Source organism: Camellia sinensis, chromosome 6 (assembly GCF_055761805.1).
Source record: "Camellia sinensis isolate YWXY chromosome 6, ASM5576180v1, whole genome shotgun sequence".
In the NCBI taxonomy this organism is placed as follows: domain Eukaryota; kingdom Viridiplantae; phylum Streptophyta; class Magnoliopsida; order Ericales; family Theaceae; genus Camellia; species Camellia sinensis.
The window spans coordinates 16,057,455-16,068,959 of record NC_138966.1 but is presented as its reverse complement, the minus strand read 5'-3'; positions in this window follow the sequence as shown (position 1 = coordinate 16,068,959).

Here is an 11,505-nt window from a genome sequence, read left to right as displayed (position 1 = left end):
CATAAACCTGTTTAATGGTCATTATTTTGGTGTAACCATTTTCTTGTTTAATGGTCATTATTTTTGGTGTAACTGTAAGGTCCTTATAGCCTATATATATAGTCTACTCTTTTCTATCTATAGAGATAAACTATTTTCTATACAAGAGAGATTACTAGCAAAGAAGGGTGTTTTATTGGTGGAGCTTTGGGTTCACCATCTTGTGCAGAGTTGGCCTGAACTATACGACAAGTGGTCGGGCTGTTGTATCCTGGAGGGGACAAGTCATAGTGTTGTGACTGCTGCATCGATATTTGGATTCTTCCTACCGCAGTGGGCTTGATCTCCTTAAAGAAAACGAGATATCCATGCCTCAGCCTGATCTATTTGTATCTCATTTTCTTTGCATCATTTATCAATAATATAGTTTAGTTTCTGGTATTTTCTCCAACAATTTTAAGGAACTCAAACATGGAACAAGTACCAGAAAAAACCAATGATGGAATTGGAGATCTCAACAAACCTTTCAAGTTCAAAGGAGTTCATTTTAAAAGGTGGAAATGAAAAGTTCTTTTTTACCTTAGCCTTTTGAAAGTTGCATATGCTCTTACCGAAAAGAATCCAAACAAAATCCCAACCGAGGAGATGAATGATGAAGACTATGAGGCACATGAAGCAAAAGTGGCTTCCTATAATACAGATGAGTATAAATGCCGCTTTTATCTCTTAAATTGCCTTGCTGATCAATTTTATGATTACTATGACACCACTTACACTTCCGTAAACAAAATTTGGAAAGCTTTACAGACTAAGTATGATACCGAAGAGGTTGGAGCAAAAAAGTATGCAGCTAGCCGGTTTTCCCGCTTCCAAATGGTAGATGGAAAATCCGTTGTGGAGCAAGCACAAGATTTCCAAATGATAGTTGCAGAAGTAAGATCTGAAGGCATCAAGATTGGTGACAACTTGGTAGTTGCAGGACTTGTTGACAAGCTACCGCCATCCTGGAGAGAATTCCAAAGAGTATGCGTCACAAACAAAAGGAGACTTCTTTAGAGACGTTGATCACTCGCATCCGAGTAGAAGAGGAGGCTAGAGGCCAAGATGCATTAATAACACAAGCGGGTAATGGCAATTCTACCACAAAGGTAAACTTTGTTTCTGCAAATAATAACTTACCTGTAACAAGCCCGCGGGGGACCTCGCCACAGCTCGGACTCGACTTGTAGTCACGGTTCTAAGTCTGAACCAAAGAGTCCAAATCCGGCAAATCGTTTTGAGAAAACAGATTTTTGAAAGAAGTACCAAACATGGACTGCTTTGCCAGATATAGAGTCGCCACCTAAATATTTTATTTTGGGAAATTTAGGAAACCCTGACTCGGTGCCAAAAGGCCACGTGTCCGTCATCACCAAAGTTGCCTCGGCTCGGGAACTTGGGTACGATTGGGGAAGGTCACTTCGTGAGCACCCCCGCTCGCCCGGTCATAGACCGGCCTCTACTAACCATGATATCAATATTTGAAAACTTTGTGTGCCCTTATTCCGGTTATTAGCCTAGGTTACTATGTGATGCGCACAGCATACAAGTATAGACTGGATCGCCTGAATTGGAACAAGAAAACATTTCATGTTCGCTTTTTTGAAAATGGTTTGCTACCCGCAGGTAGGCTTGAAACATTTGATGATTTACTCCAATTCAGATAACCCAGCCTCCACCCACAGGCATTCAGGCAGTTATATCATATAAGCACATAGCCTCATGGTAAGCATGCTATTCATGGCAGTCACTCACACGCATGCAAGGATGCTAAAGCATAAAGCTTACCGAGTACTCCAAGCCAAAACAGACATTCATTAGAAATCTATGCATGAATCCTAAGTATACAGAAATGCCTAATGCAACACATGCAAAAATGCAACTATAGCAGGCTCGGCTATTCTAAACATGGCATATGGAATGCTACAGCTAACACGTATTCAACTTTGAAATTGAAATACAATGCAGTTAGTATGATGCGCCGAGCCCGGTGCATGCAATACAGATGAATGATGCAAACATCCTGTCATACTGTATGCTAATTTAAACATGCCCTAATCTAACCATCATAAGCGGATAAATAAAAGGGAGAAAGACGTAGGGTTGGAAGACATACATCACACTCACGCACACTTATTACAATTTTGCCCTCGCGCAGAGGGTCCAAATAAATATACAGTCCCAAATAAAAGAATATTACAGTCCAAATGTTACAGTCCGAATAATATACAAATTCCTACTTAATTAACAAATTAACTAAGAAAGCTGTAAAACTGGCATGCAAGTCAGGGACTGCCTTGCTTCTGATGGATGATGCATGTCCGGGTTGTCTTGCACGGAAATCCACCGGGATGCCCCAATTAGCCTCTGTTTAGCAGTTATTCTTGAAACGCGTGCCAGACTGCGAAAAATTGCTGATTCTTCATTTTGCTGCAATAGAGAGCAGGAAAGGGGCATAGCAATGTATTTTCCCAGATATATGCATGCATCGATCCTCGTGCCACCAATCACGCATACCGAGGCATGATGGCCGAGGAGTCGAATTGCACAATTTAATGTAGGATGAATGCACATGAAAACACAACAAAACCTAACTCCATCATGGATGATCCGGAGTGTCGGTGACTGGGGAATTGAGACACATTCCGTCACTCGGAGTACGAAATGCACCTCGTTTCCCGTGCCCGGACTAACTCCTATCCCGAACACGATGCAATATGCATGATATGCATGAAATGCGACTAAGATACAATCCTAACATACACAATGCTATGAAAATGAGATGCCTCGAAATGCGTGCACACGAGCACGCAAATCGAGAAAATGACAGAACGCAATCTAAGATACAACCTAGTATGCATTATGCTGTAAAAATGAGATGCCTCGAAATGCATGCACACGGGCACGCAAACCGAAAAAAATGACAGAATGCGATCTAAGATACAACCTAGTATGCATTATGCTGTAAAAATTAGATGCCTGGAAATACGTGCACACGGGCACGCAAACCGAAAAAAATGACAGAATGCGATCTAAGATACAACCTAATATGCATTATGCTGTAAAAATGAGATGCCTCAAAATGCGTGCACACGGGCACGCAAACCGAGGTGATGGCATACGCAATGCAAATGACATGGAACTATGAGGTGGGCTTATACCAACATGAGAGAGCCTCAGCCACACTCACATAGGATGCCGGTGGATGAAAATGAAGTGCCTCGAAATGCGTGCACACGGGCACGCAAATCGAGACAATGGTATATGCAATGCAAATGACATGGAAAATGCAACATGGACTTATACTAACATGAGAGAGCCTCAGCCACACTCACATGAGAGGCCGGTGGATGAAAATGAAGTGCCTCGAAATGCGTGCACACGGGCACGCAAACCGAGGCAATGGCTTACGCAATGCAATGGCATGGAAATGGCAACATGGACTTATACTAACATGAGAGAACCTCAGCCACACTCACATGAGAGGCCGGTGAATGAAAATGAAGTGCCTCGAAATACGTGCACACGGGCACGCAAACCGAGGCAATGGCATACGCAATGCAATGGCATGGAAATGGCAACATGGACTTATACTAACATGAGAGAGCCTCAGCCACACTCACATGAGAGGCCGGTGAATGAAAATGAAGTGCCTCGAAATGCGTGCACATTGGCACGCAAACCGAGACAATGCAAAAATGCGAACTATGGCATGGGAAATGATATGCAAACATGGTAATAGAATTTAAGCACTGAAATGTGGGGGAAAACAGCCCCGAAGTGAGGCGAAAACACACCCGATGCATGGAATAGTCCCGAAGCATGAATTTTGGGACCCGAAATGGCCTATAGCTATACCAAACATGCACAATATGGATATGCAATGAATAGACAGAAGCAAGGCAGCCCCAAAATTAGCATTTTACTAGTACAAAGCATGGCCAAACAGCAAGCAAAGATAGGGCAACAATGGCATGCAAAAGTGGCCCTAAACATGAGGTTATGAAGCAAGTGGTATATGTAAAACCCAAACTGAAAAATTCCCTTCTACAACATTGAAGAGGGACCAAAAATAAGCATATTTACAGAACTGTAAAATGGCCAAAACAGTATACAAACATGCTAGAAATGCAATGCAAAATGAGGTTCAAAAGAGGCTATAACACAAAGTATGCAAAGCATTCACCAAACAGCCAAAGACCCTTAATGAAACATGAAGAATGGGCCAAAATAAGACTATTTTCAGAACTGTAAAATGGCCAAAAACAAAAGCATGATAGGCTAACAAAACATGCAAGAATGGGGACCAAAAGAGAGATATAACATGAAGTGGCATATGGAGGTCCCAAACCATGAAAGGCCCTAAATGAAACATGAAGAATGGACAAAAATAAGACTATTTTCAGAACTGTAAAATGGCCAAAAACGAAAGCATGATAGGCTGCAAAAGCATGCAAAAATGGGACCAAAAAGGGAGTATAAAGGCAAGTATAACATGGAGGTCCCAAACAGTGTTGAGCCCTTCTTCAATGTTGAAGAGGGGCTCAAAATAAGCCTATTATCAGTTTGCAACATGCTCCAAAACAAATCACACACAATCTAAAAATATCATGCAAGAAAATGACATCTTAGAGGGATAATGAAGCAAGTGCAAGATGGAGGGCTCAAACAGGGTTGAGCCCTTAATGAGACATGAATATGAGCTCAAAAGAAGGCCACTTTCAGTTATGGCCGGAGCTCAAAGTAAAAAGCATAGATGGCTAAGAAATATTGCAAAGAAAAGCTCAAAAAAAAAGAAATGGCAACTCACCATTGGAGACAAGTCTTTTGTTGCTTCTTGGACCAATTTGCAGCACCTTTAGCCTTTGAGAAGCCCTCCTTGTTGCTGGAAATGAAGTGGTGATGGTGGTGCTTGGTGGTGATGAAGAAAACAAGGTGTAGGACTTAAGGATTTTTAGGAAAATGAGGAAGATGGAGGGAGATATGTGTATTGAGGCTTGAAGACAATTTTTTCCAACCCCAAAATGTGATGTTGGCTGCTGGTTATAAGGACCAAAAAGGGGGTGTAAAGGTGGGGGAAAAGGAGGCCAACTTTCCCCCACAAAATATCCCCCGGATATTGATATTTTCTGGGGGATAAAGCTATACAGCTGTAAAGTGAACAGTGTGAGGGTCTCGGCCGGCCAGTTATTTTGGTTGCAGGTGGCCGGCCGGCCACACCCCCTAGCCGGCCGGCTAGGGGTCAAAAGGGTCAAGCTGATTTAGTGGCCGGCCACCACATGATGGTGTCCTCCCATGTGTGTACATCACAAATATGTGGTTCAAAGTTCAAGAAAGTGGCCCCAAGGTGTTCAACATTAGCCCAGAAGGAGGGGTTCAAAAGGGTCAGGTGGAATTACTGGCCGGCCACCAACTTTTAGGATCCTCCCAAGTGTGTACATCACAAATATGTGGTTCAAAGTTCAAGAAAGTGGCCCAAGGGTGTTCAACATTGGCCCGGAAGGAGGGGTTCAAAAGGGTCAGGTGGAATTACTGGCCGGCCACCAACTTTTAGGATCCTCCCAAGTGTGTACATCACAAATATGTGGTTCAAAGTTCAAAAATGTGACCCCAAGGTGTTCAACATTAGCCCGGAAGTGTGAAAAACGGGCGCCGGAGGGCGTCGGAGGATGTATAACTGGTTGCTGCAACAATTACTGGCCTCCCACCCTTCAGTGACCTCCCCAGTGATAAAACAAAGGTACCTGCCAAAAATGAACGAAAACCGTTGCAAAACGAATGTTCGGGGGCCAAAACGCGCAGTTCGAGGTCCCGAAAATGGGCTGTTAAGCACCGAAAGTGGCATTCGGCCACGAAGTGGGTTTGTCAGACCCCAGTGTCCCTCAAAAGGGAGAAAATAGGAAGTATGCCAAAAATCAGAACAAACGGAGATGGTTAGGCGGTCCCGAACCGAGGCACACGGTCAACGATCCCGAAAACCGGGAATCGGACTCCGAAATGGGCAAAATGGCCTGCGGCCACCAAATGTAGCCCACGGCCACTGAGAGATGGTCTACGGGACCTCTCCCTCCCCTCGGGGAAAGAAACAGAGAAAACCAAGTCTGGTTCGCAAATCGAGACAAGGCACAGAAGAGGGTTCGGAAATCCGGAGGCAGGGCTTACGGCCGCGACTCTGAGACTTCTGAACGAGCACGATATGCAACGTCACCGAGCGCTCAATCAGTGATGTCTGAGTCTTAAGGTCGGTCAAAAATGGGGTGTCTACAGTTGCCCCTCTTTGACAGAACTCGGAAGTCACAAGTGACGGTAGTGAATGTCAAAGCCCAGAGACGACCCATTTTTGACAAGGCCGAAGACTTAGACAAGCGTACAAAGTAAACAGAGATGTGCCCGCAGGCAGGCCTGCAGGAAGGGGGGGCAAAATGCAAAGTGATATGCACAGAGCCGGAGGTAATTCAATGGTCATGCAAATGCAGCAAGCTATAATGAAGCAAGTATTCGCAAATAGATGCAACAGTTTTAAGCAAGAATGCAAGGCAAAAACTACATTTCATGCAGTTAAGAATGCGGAGAATTATTCAATCCTCGCCACGTCTCACACAGAGAAGATACGATACCTGCGCGATTCGTCTGGTCGCACCAGCCTCAATTGAACCGTACATACAATATCGTGCCTGTAAAAGAGAGAAATTGCAACAAGTACAATATGCTACCAACATATATTTAATGTGATTCCGAAAGTTTGACACACGCAGTGCCGGTGAGTGAATGCATCGCAATGCAAGAGTGGAACATGCGTGACAACGCATGCTCAAACACAGAGGTATGTCAATATCAAGAAATGTTCATAAAAATGTAAGTATGCTCATGAGAATGCGAATCATGTGCATGATAGTGCAAAGCGAGCATAAGTCAACGTGCCCGTTTGTTACGAAACAACGAGCAATGGAAACGCGTGTTTCGGCGAAGGCAACTCGATCACGGCCTCCGATCCATTTCCCGGAATGGCTACAACACATTCAAAAAGGATACACTTCGATTTCGATGAATGATGATGAGACATATGTCAGAACTTGAAGCTGAAGTCCCGGCGGATCATTTCGCGACAGAAAGTGCACTTTTCTTGAATTTTTTCAGGTCCCGGGAACTCCAATCTTCCTCAAAATTTGCAGAGAGCTAGGTGGGCATGTGGGGGACACCACCGGCAGTTTATCTTCCCAGGGGGAGGCCACCGGCCACTTTTGCAAAAAGGAATTGGCTGGCCGGCCGGTTTTCCAAAAAGGAAATGGCTGGTCGGCTAGAAAAGGTGGCCGGCCAGCCATATGCCCAAATCCGAGGGCATTTTGGTCTTTTCACCTCTTTTTCCATGCTCCTTCATCCCAAGACTTGGAGCCTATATAATGCAGCCGAGATCTCTTCCTCTCTTGCCTCCTACAACACTTTCTTCTCCAGATCTGAGTTCCATACGCGTTTTCCAACGCCCCACGCAAGTTGTTTTCGCAAAAATATTCAGTTTTAAACACTTTGAAGCGATTAAATTTCGGTTTCGGAGCTTCTTTTCTCATTTTCGCCACTTGAGGTAAGTTTGTCTCAATATTTGGAAGATTTTCTCGGGAGTTGACTTTTGTTGACTTTTTCATTTCCCGAGAGTTGACTTTTGTTGACTTTTTCCAATTTTTGCTCATTTTCGCTCATTTTTGCTCCTTTTGCAGATTCTTTGAAAATGGCGGGTAATTCTCCCCACAGCGGAGGCTTTCCAGGTGCCGGAGACGATTTTGATCCCATGACTCTACCCCCGAGGGTCCGCCCTTTTATTCCCGGGAGGTACAATCCGCCAGCACATGTCCTCCCTCGTGCCGTCTTCCGTCACTTCACTAGCTTTGACGAGCGAGCACCTGGGGATCTGCTTCTCCGAGAGCCAGAGCATCACCTCTCTCATGAGGCCCGAGAGGTATTTACTTCGTTTTCTGCATTTTTCGTACATTTCGCACCTTTGCCATGCTTGAACACGCAGTTTAGCTTATGACATAGTACTTTGCTTGCATCCTGAACACGTAGTTTAAACACCCGAATTTCCGAACACTTGGCTCATTAATTAATTGCGAACACACAGTACACATTAGTTAAGAGGTGAACACACGGTTCAAACACTGATTTGTCGAACACACAGCCCGAATTCGAAAGTGAACACACGGCCCACACTTTAAATTTTCTGAACACGCAGCCCAGATTAGAATAGTGAACACACAGCCCACACTGATAGAAAGTTGAACACGCAGCCCAAACTTTAAATTTTCTGAACATGCAGCCTAGATTAAATAGTGAACACGCAGCCCACACTGATAGAAAGTTGAACACGCAGCCCAAACTTTAAATTTTCTGAACACGCAGCCCAGATTAGAATAGTGAACACGCAGCCCACACTGATTGAAAGTTGAACACGCAACCCAAACTTAAATTTTCTGAACACGCAGCCCAGATTAGAATAGTGAACACGCAGCCCACACTGATAGAAAGTTGAACACGCAGCCCAAACTTAAATTTTCTGAACACGCAGCCCAGATTAGAATAGTGAACACGCAGCCCACACTGATAGAAAGTTGAACACGCAGCCCAAACTTAAATTTTCTGAACACGCAGCCCAGATTAGAATAGTGAACACGCAGCCCGCACTGATAGAAAGTTGAACACGCAGCCCAAACTTTAAATTTTCTGAACACGCAGCCCAGATTAGAATAGTGAGCACGCAGCCCACACTGATAGAAAGTTGAACACGCAGCCCAAACTTTAAATTTTTTGAACACGCAGCCCAGATTAGAATAGTGAACACGCAGCCCACACTGATTGAAAGTTGAACACGCAGCCCAAACTTAAATTTTCTGAACACGCAGCCCAGATTAGAATAGTGAACATGCAGCCCACACTGATTGAAAGTTGAACACGCAGCCCAAACTTAATATTTTTCTGAACACGCAGCCCAGATTAGAATAGTGAACACGCAGCCCACACTGATAGAAAGTTGAACACGCAGCCCAAACTTTAAATTTTCTGAACACGCAGCCCAGATTAGAATAGTGAACACGCAGCCCACACTGATAGAAAGTTGAACACGCAGCCCAAACTTTAAATTTTTCTGAACACGTAGCCCAGATTAGAATAGTGAACACGCAGCCCACACTAGTTGAAAGTTGAACACGCAGCCCAAACTTTAAATTTTTCTGAACACGCAGCCCAAATTAGAAATAGTGAACACCCAGCCCACACTGATAGAAAGTTGAACACGCAGCCCAAACTTTAAATTTTTCTGAACACGCAGCCCAGATTAGAATAGTGAACACGCAGCCCACACTAGTTGAAAGTTGAACACGCAGCCCAAACTTTAAATTTTTCTAAACACGCAGCCCAGATTAGAATAGTGAACACGCAGCCCACACTAGTTGAAAGTTGAACACGCAGCCCAAACTTTAAATTTTCTGAACACGCAGCCCAGATTAGAATAGTGAACACGCAGCCCACACTAGTTGAAAGTTGAACACGCAGCCCAAACTTTAAATTTTCTGAACACGCAGCCCAGATTAGAATGGTGAACACGCAGCCCACACTGATAGAAAGTTGCTTATACTGAACACACAGTTCGTACACTTCACTTCTGAACACACGGCTACTTCATTTTATTTGTATGCAGCTTATTTCACTTCATCGGCACACAGCCCATTTCATTCCATCGGCACGCAGCCCAGTTCATTTCATTGGCACGCAGCCCATTTCATTTCATCGGCACACAGCCCATTTCATCTCATTGGCACACAGCCCATTCATTTCATTATTGACACATGTATTCATTCTGAATGCAGGTTGGTTCTCGCAGTGTACGAGGATATGGTTCCACCGCCGCGCGGGACTGGTACGCTAAGCTCCCGGAGGGTGTCCGAGATTTAGTAGACTTGGCAGGATTCGGGGCTTTCTGCATTGGGTTGTCACGTTGTTCTGCCAGGAGGACTTTGATGGCAGCCTTGGTAGAGAGATGGTGGGACACCACCAACTCCTTTCATTTCTCTACTACCGGGGACATGACCATGACGCCTCTAGACTTCGCTGTGTTGATTGGCTTGGACATAGGAGGTTGGCCCATCCCCTATGATGAGGATATGGGCGAGTGGGAGGCCGTTTGGATGTATCTATTGGGGGCTCGCCCGCCTGTTGACAGGGTTTCTGGGAGAGTCCGATACATTTGATTCTCTTCCCATTTCCGGCGGGCAGAGATGGTGCCCGAGACTCCTGAGGAGACGGAGCAGTACGCCCCTGGTTTCCTTATGTTCCTCTTCGGGACTACCCTGTTCGCCGATAGAGGGAACACCGTCGGGCTATACCTGCTGAGTGCTCTGGTTGACCTATCACAGGTCCGTCGATATGACTGGGGTGGCGCCGGCCTGGCTACCCTTTACTTTTATATGAGCGCGACCTCCCGCGGGCGGGGAGATTTACTTGGCGGCTACTGGAGAGCCTGGGAGGTACTTTTCTGTCCCCTTGATTTACATTTCTGCTCTTCATTACTTGTACATTGCACATACAGCGCACTTTTACAGTCTGTATTTTGCTCTCAGCATTTCGTACTTACATTCTGCACTGCTTTTCTCAGCTATGGGTCTATGCATACTTCCCAGCATTAGCCCCAGAGTTGGAGGTGGCAGGGCTTCCCATGACCCCATATTCACTAGTGTTCGAGGGCCCGCACCGGCCGAGACCCCGAGAGACCCTCATTTACTTGCGACAGTATTTTGACACTGTGCGGCATTCGGAGGTACTTCAGAACTTTCAGTTCCTTTCATTTTTCATCTTTGATTTGCTCTGTATATTCCCGATTTCTGATTGGTTTATGCATTTATCATCCGCAGATCTCATGGCAGCCTTGGGCGCCCCTGGGTGATGGTCTCCGACTTCAGTATACCGGAGGGTCGGACACCTCCCAGTATAGGGTCTTGCTCGAAGGGCTGGTTGGCAGGGCATGGTTCCAGGGGGAACGCTTTCTGCGTCAGGTATGGGGGTATCTTTCTCAGGATCCTCCCGCAGTACCCCCAGTCAGTATGCGGACTGCTGACAGGCTCTCTTTCTCGGAGGTAGTTGGCGCTATGCTGGGTAGCGATGCTTTACTATATCTTGAGGAGGGGGACTATGCCACTTACTGTCACATATATTTGATGCCTCCATTGACGGGAGCTCGCACCCCGATGACGAGGCCTGCTGGTGTGTCATCCTCGGGCTAGGCCCGGGCTCGGGCTGCAGACGCCCCTTTTACTAGTAGGGCTGGTACATCTAGCGGTGGGGGTAGACCGGTTCCTCCGATTCTGTCGACTTATCCTCATCCTGGATGGCCAGATATGCCGACTGAGTTGATGGCGTGGCAGTATGGGGCTATCTCTCCGACTCCGATCCCGCTAGAGCCTCCGATGCCCAGTGATCGATACGCCATTGATCCTGATTCACCAC